At 42.2% G+C, this 21,047-nt stretch overlaps 1 long non-coding RNA gene across 3 annotated transcripts in view; it reads left to right on the forward strand.

Moving 5' to 3' along the window:
- Positions 1 to 21,047, forward strand: part of LOC144818301 (uncharacterized) — a 225,752-nt gene that overhangs the window by 51,379 nt on the left and 153,326 nt on the right. The window lies entirely within an intron of this gene.

A 21,047-nucleotide genomic window follows, 5' to 3' on the forward strand; every position in this document is an offset into this window, starting at 1 on the left:
GTGCGCCTATAGATATATATATTTTTTAAAGTTAATTTTGGTAAAAACCACTGGAGCAATTTTCACAAAATATAGCAAAGGCACTTCTGTGTACCAGTCCCTACAATTTTGCAAAGTTTGGCGTAATTCCGTTCAGCGGAAGGATTTTACCAATGGTATCAATTGGTGACTTCTCATTCCTCTCTCTCTGTCTAATCCATACAATGTCCATATTTGGTAAATCAAGGTTGTAAATCCCTCTGTTGCTTGCAAATTTTTCACTCCAGAAGACATAGCTATGACCCACAAACCAGACTATTGGCATCTTGAAGGTAGATGTGCTTCTATTCATGAGTTGTGGAAATGAAATGGCAGTTTGGAAGTAGGAATTATTAAAGAAAGTGGTTCGGATTCAGTGCAGTTGAAAAACAAGAAATGATTGGTGCTTTCTTAAAATTCACCACTGAAAATTAGGGTGCATGCTTTTTTTTTTAAAGAAGTCATTTCAATGGTTGAGAAAAAGTCATTTAAAGAAACATTGCACTTGATTAGCTAGTACATTGAGAGGTCAAACACCCTTGCTGTATTCTTTTGCAACATAGTATGATGAACTTGTGAACTGTGTGCTGGGTTATGAGGGAGTTACCATGGTAACAGGGTGAATGAGCACTGGGGGGATGGGTGAATGTTATGTGAGTTTCAAAGTCTTCTAATGTACAACCAATTAAAATGTGCAGTTTGGTTTTGAATTTGTGTGGGAACAATTTTGATTGGTTATGTACAAGAATTTGGGTCTGAAATGAGTAAGAATCTGCGCCATTATTCTCAGGCTCCAGTGAAAGAAGCATTATTCAGAGATTCTGCTTAAGAAAATCTGTTGTGTGACTGACACTGTTCTACATCTTTCAAAGCATTTTTAAAGGTGAGTAATGATTCTTTTAATAAAGATAGAGTACTGTATGCACTATGGGGAAGATTAAGAAGCATATTGTGCTTCTTTATTCCTGTACTTTGTGTCATGTTTTTTGTAATGTTGTTTAAAAATAAAATGGTGCATATTGGCAATGTATTTTGAAAATGAGTTAGGTTTCTGCTTTGTTTCTGTAGTGGTCTTTTAAATGAGCTGTGCTTTGTGCCAAAAACGATTTAGTATGCAAAATCTTTTCTGGAACAAAGTCTGCTTTTTAAAATTTTGGAGAAGCATTGCACTGACTTTCTGTTTGAAAAAAGAGAAAACATTTACACATTTTTCAATAATGTCACCTGTGCCTTGTAACAGTTTGCCTCAATTAGCTTAAAGAGTAATCTTTGCTTGTGTCTTACTTTACTTTGTGCCTGTGTGTAATCTGATATATGATTCATTTAATGAAGATCCACTGCTGTTAAAAATATGGTAGTATATGTCTTTTGAAGACATGGTAGATTACATGTAACGTTCTGGTCATGTGCTAAGATCACACTGTGAGTCGAGCTTGATTTTAAATGGATCTGGGTGAATAATATGCTTAGTTGATGTCTTTAAAAATATAGAAGTACATGTTTTTTAAAGACATGATAGATTACATGTAACATTGTGGACATGTGCTTAAGAACACACTGATGGGTGAATTAAGCTTGACTCACAGTGTGATCGTAGCCACATGAGCAGGATGTTACATGTAATGAGAAATTAATGTTATGTCTTGCTTATATTTAGGTTGCCTGTTTTTGGTCTCTAGAGACAGTGAAATAATATGAGCAGAGACACACATACTGATTGCAGAGACAGACATGGTAGATTACATGTTACATGCTGGTCATGTGCCTAAGATCACACTGTGAGTCAAGTTTAATTTTAAATGGATCTGGGTGAATAATATGCTTAGTTGATGTCTTTAAAAATATGGAAATACATATTTTTAAAAAACATGGTAGATTACATGTAACATCGTGGACATGTGCTTAAGGTCACACTGATGGGTGAATTAAGCTTCACTCACAGTGTGATCTTAGGCACATGAGCAGGATGTTACAAGTGATGAAAATTAATGTTATGTGTTTCTTATATATAGGTGGCCTGTTTTTGGTCTGTAGAGACAGTGAAATAATATGAGCAGAGACACACATACTACTTGGAGAGACAGATATTGTAGATTACATGTTACATGCTGGTCATGTGCCTAAGATCACACTGTGAGTCAAGCTTGATTTTAAATGGATCTGGGTGAATAATATGCTTAGTTGATGTCTTACAAAATATGGAAGTACATGTTTTTTAAAAACATGGTAGATTACATGTAACATCGTGGACATGTGCCTAAGATCACACTGATGGGTGAATTAAGCTTCACTCACAGTGTGATCTTAGGCACATGAGCAGGATGTTACATGTAATGAGAAATTAATGTTATGTGTTGATCATATGTAGGTGGCCTGTTTTTGGTCTGTAGAGACAGTGAAATAATATGAGCAGAGACACACATACTGCTTGCAGAGACAGACATGGTAGATTACATGTTACATGCTGGTCATGTGCCTAAGATCACACTGAGTCAAGCTTGATTTAAAATGGATCTGGGTGAACAATATGCTTAGTTGATGTCTTTAAAAATATGAAAGTACATGTTTTTTAGAGTGATGATAGATTACATATTACATCCTGGTCATCTGCCTAAGATGACACCTATGGGTGAATCAAGCTTCACTTACAGTGTGATCTTAGGCAGAAGACCAGGATGTTACATGTAATGAAAAATTAATGTTATGTCTTGCTTATATATAGGTGGCCTGTTTTTCGCCTGTAGAGACAGTGAAATAATATGAGCAGAAACATATATATTGCTTGCAGAGACATACACGGTAGATTACATGTTACATCCTGGTCGTGTGTCTAAGATCACACTGTGAGTCAAGCTTGATTTTAAATGGATCTGGGTGAATAATATGCTTAGTTGATGTCTTTAAAAATATGGAAGTACATGTTTTTTAAAGACATGGTAGATTACATGTAACATCGAGGACATGTGCTTAAGATCACACTGATGGGTGAATTAAGCTTCACTCACAGTGTGATCTTAGGCACATGAGCAGGATGTTACATATAATGAGAAATTAATGTTATGTGTTGCTTATATATAGGTGGCCTGTTTTTGGTCTGTAGAGACAGTGAAATAATATGAGCAGAGACACACATACTGCTTGCAGAGCCAGACATGGTAGATTACATATTACATGCTGGTCATGTGCCTAAGATCACACTGTGAGTGAAGCTTGATTATAAATGGATCTGGGTGAATAATATGCTTAGTTGATGTCTTTAAAAATATGGAAGTACATGTTTTTTAAAGACATGGTAGATTACATGTAACATCGAGGACATGTGCTTAAGATCACACTGATGGGTGAATTAAGCTTCACTCACAGTGTGATCTTAGGCACATGAGCAGGATGTTACATATAATGAGAAATTAATGTTATGTGTTGCTTATATATAGGTGGCCTGTTTTTGGTCTGTAGAGACAGTGAAATAATATGAGCAGAGACACACATACTGCTTGCAGAAATAGACATGGTAGATTACATGTAACATCTTGGTCATGTGCTTAACATCACACTGTGACTGAAGCTTGATTTACCCATCAGTGTGATCTTAGGCACATGATTAGGATGTTACATGTCATCTACCATGTCTTTAAAAAACATGTTCTTCCATATTTTTAAAGTCATCAACTAATCTCATTCACCCAGATCTATTCAAAATGAAGCTTGGCTCACAGTGTGATCTTAGGCACATGATCAGCATGTTACATGTAATCTACCATGTTCTTAAAAAACATGTACTTCCATATTTTTAAAGACATCAACTAAGCATATTATTCACCCATATCCATTTAAAATCAAGCTTGACTCACAGAGTGATCTTAGGCACATGACCAGTATGTAACATGTAATCTACCATGTCTGTCTCTGCAAGCAGTATGTGTGTCTCTGCTCATATTATTTCACTGTCTCTAGAGACCAAAAACAGGCCACCTAAATATAAGCAAGGCATAACATTAATTTCTCATTACATGTAACATCCTGCTCATGTACCTAAGATCACACTGTGAGTGAAGCTTAATTCACCCATCAGTGTAATCTTAGGCACATGTTCACGATGTTACATGTAATCTACCATGTCTTTTAAAAACATGTACTTCCATATTTTTAAAGACATCAACTAAGCATATTATTTACCCAGATCCATTTAAAATCAAGCTTGACTCACAGAGTGATCTTAGGCACATGACCAGTATGTAACATGTAATCTACCATGTCTGTCTCTGCAAGCAGTATGTGTGTCTCTGGTCATATTATTTCACTGTCTCTACAGACCAAAAACAGGCCACCTACATATAAGCAACACATAACATTAATTTCTCATTACATGTAACATCCTGCTCATGTGCCTAAGATCACACTGTGAGTGAAGCTTAATTTACCCATCAGTGTGATTTTAGGCACATGACCAGGATGTTATATGTAATCTACCATGTGTTTAAAAAACTTGTACTTCCATATTTTTAAAGACATCACCTAAGCATATTATTCACCCAGATCCATTTAAAATCAAGCTTGACTCATAGTGTGATCTTAGGCACATGACCAGAATGTTACATGTAATCTACCATGTCTGTCTCTGCAAGCAGTATGTGTGTCTCTGCTCATATTATTTCACTGTCTCTACAGGCCAAAAACAGGCCACCTATATATAAGCAAGACATAACATTAATTAGTAAATCGTTTTTGACACAAAGCAAAGCACATGTAATGTAAATCAGCCTTTTGTTGTATACTAGTGTTTATATAGTTTACTAATTGTAATTGCTATGTAATATGTTTGTAGTGGTCTATAATATGTTTTTTTTTTACCACAGATTATAATCAACTATACAAACAAAGAAAAAAATGCCATTGAAGCAAAGACGTGAAAAACTTTATAAAAGAAAATTAAGGTCTAAGGAAAAACAAAATCAAGAACCAACCAAAATAAAATCTTCAGAGAAAAAAAAATGCTCCTGGTAAGCAAACTAAACAGTTTCTCAGGAGCTTATTGAAATGTAAAAAAAAAACATTTCTTCCAAGAATGAAACACCTGTAATTAGAAAGAAGACAGTATGTGCCTCTAAAAATGTTAGACCTGTACAAGGAGATGATATTATCTATAACAAAAGAAGGAGAAATCAATTTATTGAAATTCGTAGACGGATGTTTTATTTTTTTTCAGAACAAAATTTTATTTGGTTTTAGTGGTTGACAAAATACACAATATTGAGCACCACTCCCTATGAAGCAGGGAGGCAGTGCACTTAGATCTGCAACATTTAGAAAACAATCAGTCAACTATGCCCCAAAGTCCCACCCTCCACTCACCCTCCCGGTTCCCTCCCTCCACCCTGCACGGTGTCTACTATGTCCAACAAGAGGAACCTAGCAACCATAGGTACTGTGTGTAAACCCATTCACCCGTAGTTAGTAAGGGCGCGATCTTCATCCGTGGCCCGGGGCGCTGGAGGGTCCAGCAGGAGACCCCTGTAGTCCGCCCACCTCTTCCATATTTTGAAATGCTTTGTAGGGCACCCCCTGGCCTCAAAGATCGGACGTTCAAGTCCCATATTGTAGTCCAAGCCCCTTTTCCAAACCTCCAGTAGGGGGGCCCTAGGAGCCTTCCAAGCCCTGGCAATGTCTCGTTTGGCCACTATGAGGCCCAGGAGCAGCAAGTGTCTTTTATATAAATTCCCCCCTACTTGTTCCATCACATGGAGAAGGCCCAGTTTCGGCGAGCGGGGCAGCTCCCAGCCCAGCACCTCCTCCAGGCAGTCCCACACACCAGTCCAGAATCTTTGCAGGCGTACACACTCCCACACCATATGAAGAAAGGAGCCGATCTCACTGCCACACCTCAGGCACTCCGGGGAGGCAATCAGTCCCGCCCTCCACAGTCGTTCCCTCGTAAAATATGCCCTATGTAGATATTTAAATTGAATAAAGCGCAAGCGCACCGCTATCGCTGCTCCCCTAGGGGCTTCCAGGGCTTCTCTCCAGTCCTCCTCTTCCAAACTCCCCAACTCTCCCTCCCACACCAATCGCAACTTATCGAGGGAATGGGAACAGTGGGTGACCAACGTCTGATATATGCTAGATATTTTTTTAGTCTCTAGTTCCCCCATGAACAGCTTCGCCTCCAAGGGACTGAACTCCGGCAAAGCAGTCAAGCCTGCTATGGCGGGGGCCAGTGCGTGCCTGAGCTGTAGGTACCGAAAGAATTGGGATTGGGGCATATCATACTCATCCCGGAGAGCCTGAAAAGACTTGAGGACAGAGCCCTTCATAACATGGCGCAGTGCCGAAACACCAATGGCGTCCCAGCCATCAAAGCCTCGCAAGGAAGCCAGAGCCGGCAATCTTCCATTGTGCCACAGCGGGGTCTCCCCAGTCAGCTTATTCCACCATCCCATACGTCGGAGTGCATCACGCCACACCCGGAAAACTGTCTGGGTAACCGCCGGGAGTCTCCTCCGGAGGGCTGCCGAATATAAGAGTGTGTGGACCGTGTGCGGGTCCATCAAGTATCTCTCCAGTGCATACGTCGGGTCGCCACGATCCCCGTACCACCATTCATTAAGGATCAACAGATGCGACGCTTGGTAGTAAGACTGGACATCAGACGATGCCAGCCCCCCACAATAAGTCGATAGGAAGCATGTGCGAAGCGCCACCCTTACCGCCCCCCCAGTCCACAAGAACCGACCTAGGGTCGAGTTCACCTGTCTGAACCATTGCGGGGAAATTGGGTATGGGTGGTTTTGAAGCTGGTAAAGGAGTCGAGGCAGTGCGACCATCTTAAAGATGGCCGAGCGTCCGTAGACGTTCAAGGGCATCCTGGACCATATTTGCATGTCGGACCGCACTCTATCCCACACTGGCAGCACGTTGCGGGCCCAGGAGATACCAGGCACATCCGTCACAAAGACTCCTAGATATTGAAGGCCTCCAACCGCCTCCTGGAGGGCCGAAGCCCACGTACCTAGGGTTTCCCCACCCCCCAGAACCCAAAGTTTCGACTTCCGTACATTCAGCGTGAGACCGGACACATCACCAAAAATACGCATGATCTCAAGGACCCTAGGACCGGATCTGTTCAAATCCGTGAGGAAGAAAAGAACATCATCTGCATACAGTGCGATCATATCAGACGGGCCCCCCACCCATTCCACTCCACGCATCTGTGCATCTATCCTCACCCAAGCCGCCAGTGGCTCCATCGCCAGGGCAAACAGGTAAGGCGAAAGAGGACAGCCCTGCCGGGTGCCTCGGCCTATTAAGAACGAGCTGGATACCGCCCCCGCTACCCTAACCGCCGCCGTCAAGTCCGTATAAAGCAAGTGAATATAGGACAGGAAACGCGGGCCCAAATTAAGACGGAGAAGCAGTGCACGAAGATACGGCCAGCTCAGGGAGTCAAATGCCCTATCGATATCCGCCAGCAACAGGGCCCCCTGGATGCCCGCCGCCCGCGCCGCCTCCACCACCAATTGTGCACGACGGATATTATGTCTCGTCGCCCTGTGGGGCATAAATCCGGCCTGGTCCGGGTGGACCAGGTCTGCGATGTGGGGGAGAAGACGTTTAGCCAGGGCCTTCGCCAAGATCTTCGCTTCAAAATTAAGCAAGGAGATCGGACGGTAGGATTCAGGGCGATCAGGCGGTCTCCCAGGCTTGCAAAAGACCACTACCTCCGCGTGTCGCCAGTCTGCCGGCAGACACCCACATTCCCTGGCCGCCTCCAAAGCCTTCCTATATCGCATCCCCAGTTGGAGATTAAACGTTTTCATGAATTCACATGGGAAGCCGTTAGGCCCGGGGGCCTTGCCAGAATGCAGCTCACCCAGGGCCTCTCCCAACTCCTCAGCCGACAACGGGAGGTCCAGTTTGGCCCGGCTCTCATCCGAGAGCGCCCGGGGCGGGAGATCCGCCAAAAACCGGTCGATCTCCTCCGCCGAAAGGGTCTCCCGGGGGACATATTGTGTCGCGTAGTACCGTGCGAAGGTGTCGGCCAGGGCCTCCGGATCTGTGATAGGGCCACCCGCTTCGTCACACAGTCCCGGCAGGGGTTGGGCTTGGAACGTACCCTGGCACAGCCTATGCAGCATCGTGCTGGATTTGTCCCCCCATTGATAAATCCTACTCTGCGTAGCCAACCAAACTTGGCGGGCCTCATCCACTAGGAGAGAGGCATACGTCTGTTGGCTATAGAGTAGTTGCACCACTGCTTCGTCGCTTCCCTCTGACGTACAATCCGTCTCTAGGCTACGAACCTGACTCGCCGCCTCCTCGATGGCCAACCCGCGGGCCCTCCGGTTCGCAGCGCACCACGCTATATCCACGCCGCGAAGCACTGGTTTGAGGGCCTCCTACAGGGTCATGGCATCCGTTTCGGGGCCATCGTTTTCCCTCCAGTAATGCGCCATGGCCTCCCTCATGTGGGATTGGTAGTCATCACGCTGCAAGTGCCACGTGGAGAGGCGCCAACGAAACGGCTGCCTCTTCGTACCTAGAAGCAACGTCAATGCAACCGGGGAATGAGACGAATGTTTTAGAACAGAATAGTATCAAATTTATTAAAAAATGTAAAGAGGTATCAAAAAAAGACCACTTTTTACAAGAAAAAAAAACATAGTTAAGATTGTGGATGAAGCATTTAAAGTGAAAAATAAATTGTTTAGTTTAGTAATGAATAGAATTCGTAGACTCTATAAGGTAATCAATGTGTTCAAATCAAAATGTATGTGGAGGAGAGTAATTAATCGGACTAATTTCTGTGATGTTTTTCCTGGAGAATGGAAGCATAGTTCAAGTTGTGAGCCATTTTTTAATGAAGAAAGTTACTTTCAGGATAATGATTTGGTGCATGCAGTTGACACCAGTGGTCGAGCATATGAGGTGAAGGACGGTTGTCCGGTTGAAAAAGAAGAGATTGTGCCTAGAAATACAGAAGAGGTGTTAGCTGATGAAGTTTTAGGGAGATGTCCTAAGGCTCCAGTGTATACTTGGAATTGTAGTAGTATTTGTAGTGTGCGACAGGATTCAATTGATTTGTTTCGCACTTTCTTACGGACATATACTAAGAAAAGTGTGAAACAAAAAATGAACATTTTACAAGAGTTAGATCCTTGTAGAGTGAGAGCAAAAACAGGTTTGCAAGGGCATTCACTGGCTTGTCTTTCAAGAAAAGCATGTCAGAGTGTTTTTCACCATTTTAGGATGTTAGCAGTGCATCATAATAAAGTGAGGAAATTAGTGAGAAGGTTGTATTATGCAAAATGTCCAGCACTTAAACTAAAACAGTTAAACAGTGCTCTTTTGCATGGAACTGAATTAGATGTGAAAAACATTTGTGATGAAATTGAGTTTTGTTACTTTGGTGAAAAAGAGGTCAGTGCCGAAATTGATACAGTAATAGAAGGTAATGTAGAAGAGAATATAGAGATTTTAAGTAGAGAAAAATTTGAAAATGAAATTACAAAGTTTAAGGTCAATTCAAGTGAAAGGCCTAATTTTACTTGTGTGTGTTGTCGACAAACTCATAAGCATCAGACTAGATTAGTTGATTTATATGTAAAAAGCGAAAAGATAAATAATAATGAGTGGAAGGATTTTGCAACTTATTTGTTGGTTGAAAATTGTTTTGATTTGGGTTCTGATCAACGTATTTGTAAATATTGCTATAATAAATTAAATAAAAACAGAATGCCTGCTAAAGCTGTTCATAATAATCTGGAGTTGGTAGACATTCCTTCTGCATTGATGGATTTAAATACCTATGAGTCTATTCTGATTCAATGTGTGCACCCTTTTCAGGCTATTGTTTGCATGGAGCCTAAGACAGGGAAATTGCCTCCTTCAGATTTACAGAGAGGATTAAAGGGAAGAGTTGTTTATTTGCCTCTAGATTTTAAGAAAAATATTGATACAATTAGTGTCGAAAAAGTAGAAGAGGAACCTCTGGTTAGTCTAGTTAATGGTGTTCCGACAAAAAGTAAGAAAATCTGGCAAGAATTAGTGGATGTTAGAAAAGTCAAAAAGGCAACGTTGTATTTGGTAAAAAATATTCAGTACTATAAAAATGTGTATGTGGGAGAAGAGGAAACAACTGTACAAGACGACACTGATGTCTCTGCTGGGCAAATAGAAAAAGTTGATGTCTCTAGAAGTGAAGAAATTTATGAACATTATAGTGTTCATCCATTGCATTCCAAAGAAGTAATGGGGAATGCTATTGACTTGTTTCAGATGAAAAAAGCCAAAGGAAGTCCCATTAGTGTATGGGAAGAAAGTTTGGAAGCTCGTTGTTTTCCACAGTTATTTCTAACAGGTCAAGGTGGACGATATGACGACCGACCTGTTCAAATTCCTGCATCTGAATACCGGACTTCAAGATTATATGCAGAAGATCCAAGGTTTCGTCAATGCATTCCATATTTGTTCCATCTACTGTTTGAGAGTGATTTGTCTGGACTTTCCTATGCAGTAAACCATATACTGAAAAGTGGAACACATCTACAAAATGTTTCGGCAAGGGATTTTATGGATAAAGTGAAACTGCAAGACAGTGTTTTGGAATGTCAGCTAATTAATCTCATGGCATGTCAGCGTGGTACTAACGAGTATTAGTACCGTCGTCATTGGGAATTGAAATGTATGCTAAGAAACCTAGGAACTCCTACATGGTTCCTCACTCTTAGCTGTGCTGAGTATGCTTGGGAAGACTTACTTGAATTTCTACAAGAGGCAAATAAAAACATTGAAAATATTGAATACAAGACACCTGGAGAACTGTGCTCTTTGGATCCAGTTAATGTATGCAGGTATTTCAATTATAGGTTTGAAGCTATGATGTCTTTTATTACAAACAAAAAAAATCCTCCGCTTGGAGAGGTGTTGGATTTCTTTTGGAGAAAGGAGTATCAAGCAAGAGGTGCTCCTCATATACATATGCTGCTATGGATTAAAGATGCACCAAAATTTGGAACAGATTCAGATGAGAAAGTGATGAGTTTCATTGAGCAGTATTCTACATGTGCTGTTCCGAAAAGTACAGAAGAAAACAATTTAAGACATCAAGTTTTACGCTTTCCAACCCATCGTTGTGGGAAATACTGTCGTCGTAAATACAAATCCAAGGACAAGTTCTACATGAAATGTCGTTTTGCATTTCCACGTCCAGTAACATCGAAAGGAAGAGTCAACAATTTTATGTCTTCTCTGCGACATAATGTGACAAGAAAATCACCCAAAAATACATACAACCAAAGAAGAAATGAGGAATCCAAATTCATAAATGACTACAACCCAGTCATTTTGTCCATGTGGAATGCTAACATGGATATTCAATATGTGGCTGACAACTCTATTGCTGTGGCTCGATATGTGACGTCTTACATCACAAAATCAGAAAAGACGGAACTGAAGGAAATGTGGGAGGAAATTTCACATGAAAAGAGTCTAAGCAAGAAATTATACAGTTAGAAAATGTTGTCGCATCGAGAAATTGGAGCATATGAATGTTCTGATCCGTTATCATCAGCAAGTCTATATGCCAAATCTAGAACCATCATTTGGGTGAGTCTAGGTCTTGCTGCAACACGAAACAGAGTTTTTAAATCTGTACAACAAATAGAGTATTTGGCGGAGAAAGAACCAGACAGTACAGATATTTTGAAGACAAACATGTTGGATACATACTAGCCAAATAGAAGTACTCATCTTGAGAACGTTTGTCTCTATGAAGTTCTGCAAACCTATATTTTTAAAAAGAACGCCACAGAAGACACCAATAAAGGTGTATATGCTGTAATTGGTTGTGAAGGCTGTCTAGTGAAACAAAGAAAAGGCCATTTGATTAATCATCGAAAATTGAGTTGTGATTCTCCAGACAAAAGGGAATTGTATTACTTAGCTCTTTTGCAACTCTTTAATCCTTGGCGTACAGAAGAGGAACTACTTGGAGATTTTCTTACTTATGAAGATTCGTTCAATGAAACCGAGGATACGATAGAATGTCCTGTTTTTTCAAATTATCTGCAAATGTTGAAGGAGGAAATACAGCAAGAAGCTACAATTGCAGCAGAGATTGCTAGAGATAGTTCTCAAGATAGTCAGAGTTCTGCTTCATTGAGTCAGGATCCACTAGGAGGACCAATTATACAAAATGAAGCTGCCACTGCCATGGATGAAGTTGAAAGAGCCATGGAACAAGCTCAGGAGGATGGAGTTGACTTAGAAGATTTGGAAAAAGAACTAAACATTGAGCAGAGACAAATATATGACGAAGTCACAGAACACATTGAGCATGGTTTATTTCATGAGAAAAAAAAGAGTGCTCATGTACATCATTTGTAGCTGTCCGACTATATGTGAGTGGAGAAGCAGGAACTGGGAAAAGTTTCCTGATTAAAGCGATTGCAACATATTTGCAGAAAACAACGGAGTCATCGCTCTCTTGTGTTGTTACTGCTCCACCTGGGTTGGCAGCACACAACATTAAAGGGATTACTTTACATCGCTTATTGATGCTGCCAGTGGAGCATGATAACAAATTACAATACCACAAGCTATCTGGAGAAGCTTGTTGTGAAGTTTCAAGAGTCCTAAAGAAATGAAACCTCTTATCATTGATGAAGTAAGCATGGTATCAAATGTAATGCTTGCTTTTGTGCATTTAAGAATGCAAGGAATTCTTAAAACAGACCTTGATGTGTTATTTGGAGGCAACCACATCATTGTTTTTGGAGATCTACTGCAACTAACTCCAGTGAAAGGACAGCCAGTGTTTAAAATGCTTACGCATGAAGATACCAGGAAGTGCTTAGGACGCATTGGAAATGTTAACATATGGTTAAATTTCAAATATGCAGAACTGCTTCAAAATATGCGACAGGCAAAGGATGAAGATTATAAAAATATTCTACAAGATGTACGACTTGGAAAACTAACTGAGCATGGCAAAGAAGCTTTACATGGACGATTACCTTCAAATTTGTTTCCAAATGAAAATATTCTCCCAGAGAATATTTTTAAGAAAATTCCAGAAAACAAATCTGTCATATGCTTGATGCCAACTCTGCAAGAATGTTCAATCTTCAACAACAAAATGTTAAAGTTGGAAAATCAAGAGATTGTGAAACTGGAAGCTATTGATAAAATTGAACATGAAGGAGCAACTATTATTTTGTCAGAAAAGTTGAAATCAAAATTGGATTCTTTAGAGAAGACAATATCTAAAACTGCTGGTATGGAAAAGACTCTGTATGCATCTTTAAATTGTCGTATAATTTTACGACGAAATTTACATGTGGAAAGAGGTTTAGTAAATGGAGCAATTGGTCATGTTTTTTTTTTTCCTTGTTTTTTTTGTCCTCATTAGCCACTTAGTCGATCCAGGGGTGCTCCAACCGCAAGACACAGTCACCTCTGTACCATCAAGAAACCAGAGAATGGTCTCATAATCTCCAGAAAGGCTGGCCTGATGTCTCAGCAGAGAAAAAGAGCCCCACACGAACTATCTCCATACGAGCCCGCTGTTGGTCCAATGTCAATATGGCTTGGGGTGCCGCCCTTAGGACATGGAGACTCAGGCTTAATCATCGGACTCGGGGAAAAAAAAAAACTCGGGCACCTTAACTAATTCCGTCTCCACTCAATTAAGAGGTTCCAAAATCTCACTGTACGGGGGCTACACATTCTAGCTAAATCTACTTTCGATGTTACATAAAGTGAAGACAACCACTCTGCATGGGTCGGTGGATTAATATTGACCCAGTTTTTACAAATTTGTCTTCTTGCTAGTAAAATAGCATAATACAGAAATTCTCTTTCTAATCCCCTGATGTTGTTACTTAGCCCAAAGATGATTAAAGACCATGAGAGAGGAATAGAGATTCTGAGAATTGATTCAAGTGATGTCTTGATTTCTTGCCAAAAAGTAGTGATGTTCGGACATTCCCAGAACATATGTAGGTCTGAGGCTGCTGGAAAAAGGCATTTGCTACAGCACTTCCCTGGTAGGAACTTCGAATGTTTTTTGGGGGAATAATACGCCCGATGTAATGTAAATAGTTGATTGCGCCTTAACCATGCGGGTTTTATGATTTTATAGAGAAGGGTAAAGGATTCTATCCATTTCTCTTCTGCCTGGGGTTCTCCCTCTCCTCCCCATAATTTTATCGGAAGGTTAAACTCGCCCTCCCCTTCTTCCATGATGTTCCAGTAATAAGACCCAACCTCCTTACCTCTATAGGGTTTCTCAAATAGATTTTTTTCTAGGGAGCTATATCCTCCAAATTTGATCTTTTTCTTAATTCGAGTCCGCAGCCAGCTGGATAGTTGTATATAAACAAACCAGGATAGAGGTGAGGTTACCCTGTCTGAGAATGTTTCCCATTCCAAAAAGGAGCCTCCTGCCACTAGCTCTCCCCATCGTGTTATTCCTGCTTCCTGTAGGACTGTTTTAACCGTTTGAGTGTATTGTGGAGAGAACCCTGGTATATCCCAGATCGGTGCGTAGTTAGAAAAGTATGCAATCCCACCCTTGGATTTGATTTGAGACCATTCTTTTATGGGACAGTGTAATGACTTTAGCCTAACTTTTTTGAAGAATCTCTGGTGCCCAAACTTAAATAGGAATCCGTCCAATGGAAGATCAGAACCCAGTAACATTGCTTTAAACATGTGGCCGTTCGAGTTGTCTAGTGGGGTCTTTAATAACATCCTGGAGTGGGTAAGATGAAAGGCCCAAGCATAGTATTCCAGGTCTGGCAAGGCGAGCCCTCCTTTTTCCCTCCTCCTTCTTAACTTCTTCCATGCCAGCCTGGTTGACTTATAGCACAAAATAAATGAGTTGATATTTTGTTGACATTTTAGTAGTTGTTTGGTATCGAATATTAGTGGAATGGTATTGAAGATGAATGTATATTTGGGGAGGATGGACATTTTTACTAGGCTGGTTCTCCCATAGATGGTAAGAGGGAGAAAAGACCAAGATTTCATCAATGATTTGGATTCGCGAGAGATCTGATCTAGATTAGTCTGGGCCAGAAGATTTAGGTCTTTTGTGATTTTTATCCCCAGGTAACGCATTGAGAGTTTCACAGGAAGCTGAAGATTTGTGATGTTCCAAGCCATTATCTCTGTTTTTCCGGCGTTTATTTCATAGCCTGAATGTTTCCCAAACTCCTCCGCGCTTTTGATGACCGTAGGGAATGCCTGGGTCGGATCTGTTGTATAGATAAGAATGTCATCGGCATACAGTCCGACTTTCTTCTCCCAACCAGAGAAAGAGAAAGGTGGAATATTAGTATCCTCTCTTATAATATGGACAAATGGTTCCAGATAGATATTAAATAGTAGGGGGGAAAGAGGACACCCCTGTCTTGTCCCTCTACTAATTTCAAAGGGATTTGTGCGTGTACCATTAATTAACAGACTTGCCCTTGGTTTTTTATATAATAATCCTACCGCTCTACAAAATTTAGGGCCTAATTTAAACTTTTCCATGGCTGCATTTAGATAGGACCAGTTGACCCTGTCGAATGCTTTTGTTGCATCGATTGTCATAATTGCGAGGGGTAGAGCAAAGGTTGAGGCAATATCTATAGCTCCGACTAGGTCGTATGTTAAGTCGGCCAGTTGTCGACCTCTTATAAATCCCTTTTGATCTTGATGGATGATTTTTCCAATCTCGCTTCCCAAACGTGCAGCCAAAATTGACGAAAAGATCTTATAGTCGTTGTTGAGAAGCGAGATTGGACGATATGAGCCACAGTCTGCTGGGTCCTTGCCTGCTTTTAAAATTAGAGCGATGTTTGCTTCTCCCCAGGAACTGGGTGGTGTCTCACCTCTTATTAGTATGTTGTTAAATAGCTTAGTTAGAACCGGGGTGAGAGTAGAAATAAGCACTCTGTATAGTTCACCCGGAATACCATCCGGTCCTGCAGCCTTTCCCTGTTTTAGTTGTTTAATAACAGATTCGACTTCCGCCTCAGTTATCTCTTTATCCAGATTTTCACTCTGGAGCCCGTTTAACCTTGGAAGGTTCATCTTTTCCAGCCATTCGGTTCTTCCCTCAATGTTAACATTAATCTCGTCTGTATATATATTTTGAAAGAAAGCCCTGAAGGCTTCGCCAATTTCGAGATCAGTCTTCCTATTGTCCATTTCTCCATCTACTCTCACTTCTTTTATATGATTTCTGGTCTGGTCCGCTTTTATTTTCCAAGCTAGCAACTTCCCTGCTGATTCACCATATTCAAAATGGGAAAGTTTACTGGCCTGCCATCGTTTGTTCAATCTCTCCTGTAGTAGTGTTTCTAGTTTATCTTTTAGCTCTCTTTTCTTTTCTAGGTTAACCGAGGGCGCTTGATCTACTGACTCCACTCGGGCCAGATCTTGCTCTATTGATAGTAGCTCCTCTCTGTATTTCTTTTTTCTATAGGAAGCCCGGTTGGTAATACAGCCCCTTATGTACGCTTTCCATGTCTCCCACACACTAACCAGGGAGGCAGAGTCTATGTTCCACTCTAGAAAAGAGGTGGTTTCAGATATGAGATGCTCTCTTTCCGCTTCCTCTAATAAGAGGGTGCGGTCAAAAGACCATGAGGCAAAAGTGGGTTCCTGATCTAGTGTTAGCGAGAAGAGGATGGCTGAGTGGTCTGACAAATGCTGCGGTAAATATATTATGTTCTTTATAGAGTCTTTTAAGGAAAAACTAAATAGGGCATAGTCAATTCGCGATTTGTGCTTATATTTGTAATTATGAAAAGAGACTCCCAATGTTTTCCCGACTCTTTGTCTCCATACATCTTCCAGTCCCAAATTGGACATGCAATACAGAAGTGCGTCTCTTGTTTTATTATGGACTATAGCCCTAGAACTAGGGGACTTATCCAATTTGGGATCCAACACTAGGTTAAAATCTCCCATCCAGATTATTGGATCGGTGATGGTAATCAAGTGATTCTGTAATATATTTAAGTAGGAGGGGTCATCCTGGTTAGGACCATAATAAGCCACTAGGGTGAATCGCCTTAAGTCAAGCTGAACGTTGGCTATCAGCCATCTACCACTCAGATCTGTCTTCCAATCCTCAATCTGAGCCCTAGCGCCCTTTTTGAAGATGATGGCTAATCCACGAATACTGGCGTTGTGGTCTGTGCTAATAAATTTGTCAACCCATTTCAATTTTTTAAGTATGTCTGTGATCTCTTGATTATTTAGGTGTGTCTCCTAGATCGTTATGATCTGCGCGGGCGAGTCTCTAAGATACTGCATAATTTTATGTCCTCTCCCTCGTACGTGCAGGCCATTTACGTTCCAGGACAGAAATTTAATATCTCTCATTTTTCTTTACCATCCAATTGACCTACTCCCCCCATTGTATATTTATTTCTATTAATTGTCTGTCTATTGTTTTTAATATCGACCTCTCGGTTTATGTAGTACACCCTGGAATCAATGAGTTTTAGAAATTTAGAGTTTTGCTTATGAGGACCTTTTTGTGCTTTTATCCCCCCACCTATCCCCCTCCCTCTCCTGGAACCCCCCCCCCCCCTACTTACTCTGGCCGGATGGCTAGCCAGATTGTCGCCCCCGACGGACTCTCACCTGAGGCCCCATCTATCTCATTGTTCGGTCACTCTAATCAAAATTATGTAGTTGATTTATATATATATATATATATATATATTTTTTATCCTGCGGATAGGCTTGATTAACGTCTCTTAAGGAGTATCCAAGTGTAGGTCAAGATCAAATCTTAAATCAAATAAAAGACTAAAGGGGAAAAGAGGAAGAAGATCAATAACCGAGTAAGTTTTGTTCCTTTTGCCTTGTTTTCTCCCTGTTGCTATCCCTTTTGATTTATTTTATGTTTAGTGTTTTTTTTTAAATTTACTTTATTATTCTACCCCTTTTTTTTTTTTTTTTGGCCTTTGCCTTTTCCCTTTTCCCTTTTTAGGTACACTTATTATAACCCCTTTTTTTTTGGGGGGGGGGGAAATTACTTGTAACTGTTTCTCTCATTTTGTTTTTTTCCCTATTATTTATCTTTATGGGTGGTATGCCCATATTTCTTTTTTTCTTTTTTCTTTTTTAGACGGGGGAACGCAGATGTTATTCGTTTGATTTACGCGTTTTTTCCTCCTATACTCTATCTCTTTCGACCCCTCCTTATATTTGATTCTGGCTGACATCATGTATCAGAAAGTTTGAGAAAATTCGCTGATGGAGACTAGTAGCTCATCTGCCTCGAGAGGAGTCTTGATGTTGTACATTTTATTGTTAAACATAATCTTCAAGAAGGCGGGAAATCGCATCTGTACCGTGGCTCCTAGGGCTCTAAACTTTTCCATCCGTTGTCCCAGTTCCCACTACCTATCCAATGTGGTTTTGGATAGATCTGACCTTACTTCAAAGGAAAAGTCGGGAGTCTTCAAAGTCTTAGCTTTAAGTGCTAAATTGAGAATCTATTCCTTCGTCGCGTAATTTAGAAAATTTACGAGGATCTTCCTGGGTTTGGTCCTGCCTGGGTTGAGACGGAAGGGGTCACGGTGTATCCTTTGTATGTCAGACTCTAATTCTGATACTGAACCCTCTAAGTTAAGAGCTTCCTTAAGTAGAGTCACAACATAATTCTTTATTTCGCTTCCCTCTTTTCCTTCCGGGATTTTTAAAATCTTAAGATTGTTCCTCCTTGAATAGTTTTCTAACGACTCAACTCTTTTTTTTACTGCTTCCCCCTCTCTTCTCAGAGTCAGGATCTTTGTTTCCGCGTGGTCTAGTTTGGCTTTAAGTTCACCCACAGTATTCTCTAGGCTCCCGGTTCTTTCAAAAAGCCCGTCCACTTTGACTTCCAAATTCTCGCACATGGCCCGGATCTCAGATTGATTTTGCCTTGATTCAGCAAAGCACTTCTTGGACTCGTCGAATCCCGATTTAATCTCCTTTCTCATACTGAGGAGTATATGTTGGATTGTATCTTCGCTGTCTTCTTTGTTGCCCCCTGAGCATGGATCCGAAGCCTTTTCTACGCTTGTAGTTTCTGTTTCTATTTCTGTTCCTGCTAAGTTGATGCCCAAATGCTCTGTTGTTGGCATCGTGGCTCTGCTCAGCTTTACGGCGTCGTCATCCAAGCCTGAGTTTTTTTCCTGTTCCATTACCTCCGCTGCTAAGAGCACGGTGCCGCTGGGTATAGCTGGTGAGGCAAGGACTTTAGGTGGGATGGACGTATCCTGTGTGGTAGTCAGGCCCTGGCAATCTTGATTAATATTTAGGACCTGGGGTAGGATCCTAAAGTAAGACTTCAGAGAGGGTGTAATTCTCGTAGCTTTAATTTTTTGAGAAGTACCTTTGCTCTGGGTTAACTCCTTCTGGCTGTTGCTTGGTCGCTCCGCTACTGATTTAGTGTTGTGAGTTGTCGAATGCCTCTTTTTGCCACTCTGCACTATAAGAGTCAGTGATTGTAGTGAGTCTGACTCCGACACTGTTTCTGACTCTATTTCTGTTTCTCTTTCCGGACTCCCTTCAAGCACTTGCTCTGAGTCTGGACCGACAATTTTGTCTGCGTCTCCCAGATCTATGTCCTTCTTCCTACCTTTCCCCTTTCCCTTTGCCTTTCGCTTCCCCAGGTTGTCGCTAGTGAACCCTTTCTTCGTTTCAGCCCTCTTCTTTTTGAGCTGTGCCTTCCTATTTTTCTGAGATAAGACCGCGCTGGAAAGGGCTTGCAGCTTATTTTTAACACTAGTCAGGTCTGGGGTGGGAACTGGATAGCAGTCTATTCCTGGGAGCTGCACAGTGCTTACTCCTTGATTTTTTGATTTTAGAGTCGGGAGACTTCTGCCTGCTATATCAACATTTGCACCTGGAGCACTATCAGTACTGTTGTCAAGAACTGCTGTATTACTACCCTCCAACTGCTCCTCCCGTAGAACAGTCTCCTCCCGAAGACCCCCCTTACCGCACCGTATTACTGAGGCTGAGGTAGCTCCTCTCGTAAAAATACTTTGGGGCAGATTTATGTCGGACTTGCGCCACGTTTACGCCGCCGTTGCGTGACGCAACGGCGCGGAAACTTGGCGCATGCCTGCGACCTATTTACCACGTGACGCATCTAGGCAGATGCGTCACGTTGTAAAGCCCTGCGCCACATGAAACCTGCGTCAGGTTTCATATGGGCGTTCTGTCGCAGGGTGGGCGTTCCCTCGTAGGAAAGCCCCGTAAAACTGACGCAGTGAAATCTACAAGATTTCACCGAGTCAGTTTTACGACGCTGCTGGGTCAAATCCTTACGCCTGCTTGAAGCAGGCGTAAGGAGTGACGCACCACGTTATGTATGGGTGGCCTCTGTACATTGCAGGAGTTGCGTTGCACTTGCGACGCTACTCCAGCAATGCGCCGCCCGTACACCACAAGATGCGTCACGCATCTGCCCTTCCTTGCACCATGGTGCGCCGCATTGTAAATGCGGCTCATCTGTGGTGCCGCAAGGAGGGAATTGCGTGACGCATCAGTTCTGGCGCATCCCTGCTGATTTGCAGAGATGCGCCAGAACTCATAAATCTGTCCCTAAATGCAGCCGCCCTCCTGCTCCTCCGCAGCTCCACGGCTGCCTCCCACCAGCGGAAGGGCGCGGGGAGAGAGACCCGCACCCAGCACATCGAGCGACCACTGCGCCTTAGGCCTGGTCGCCCCCACGCTCCTCGCTTCTCCTGCTCTGAGCCCACTGCTGCCAGTGCCTGAGCCTCCTGCTGCCTTCTCGCCGTTCCCGGCGCCCCAGCCGCCGCAGGGCCGCCCGCCAAGCCCGCACAGACTTTCCCGCCGCTACCTGCCTGCGGCCCCGCCCCCCCGCGAGCCGATTGGCTCACACGCTCCCGCCTCCATGCGAACCCTCCCTCCCGGCTCCCTTCTTATGACGCCCCCTGAGCGACCGCGCAGCGGACGCGCGCAGCGGGAGCACCTAATGAGCGCCGAAGGTGCGCCAAAGGTAAGCCCGTCTG

Source organism: Lissotriton helveticus, chromosome 2_1, assembly GCF_964261635.1.
Source record: "Lissotriton helveticus chromosome 2_1, aLisHel1.1, whole genome shotgun sequence".
NCBI lineage: Eukaryota > Metazoa > Chordata > Amphibia > Caudata > Salamandridae > Lissotriton > Lissotriton helveticus.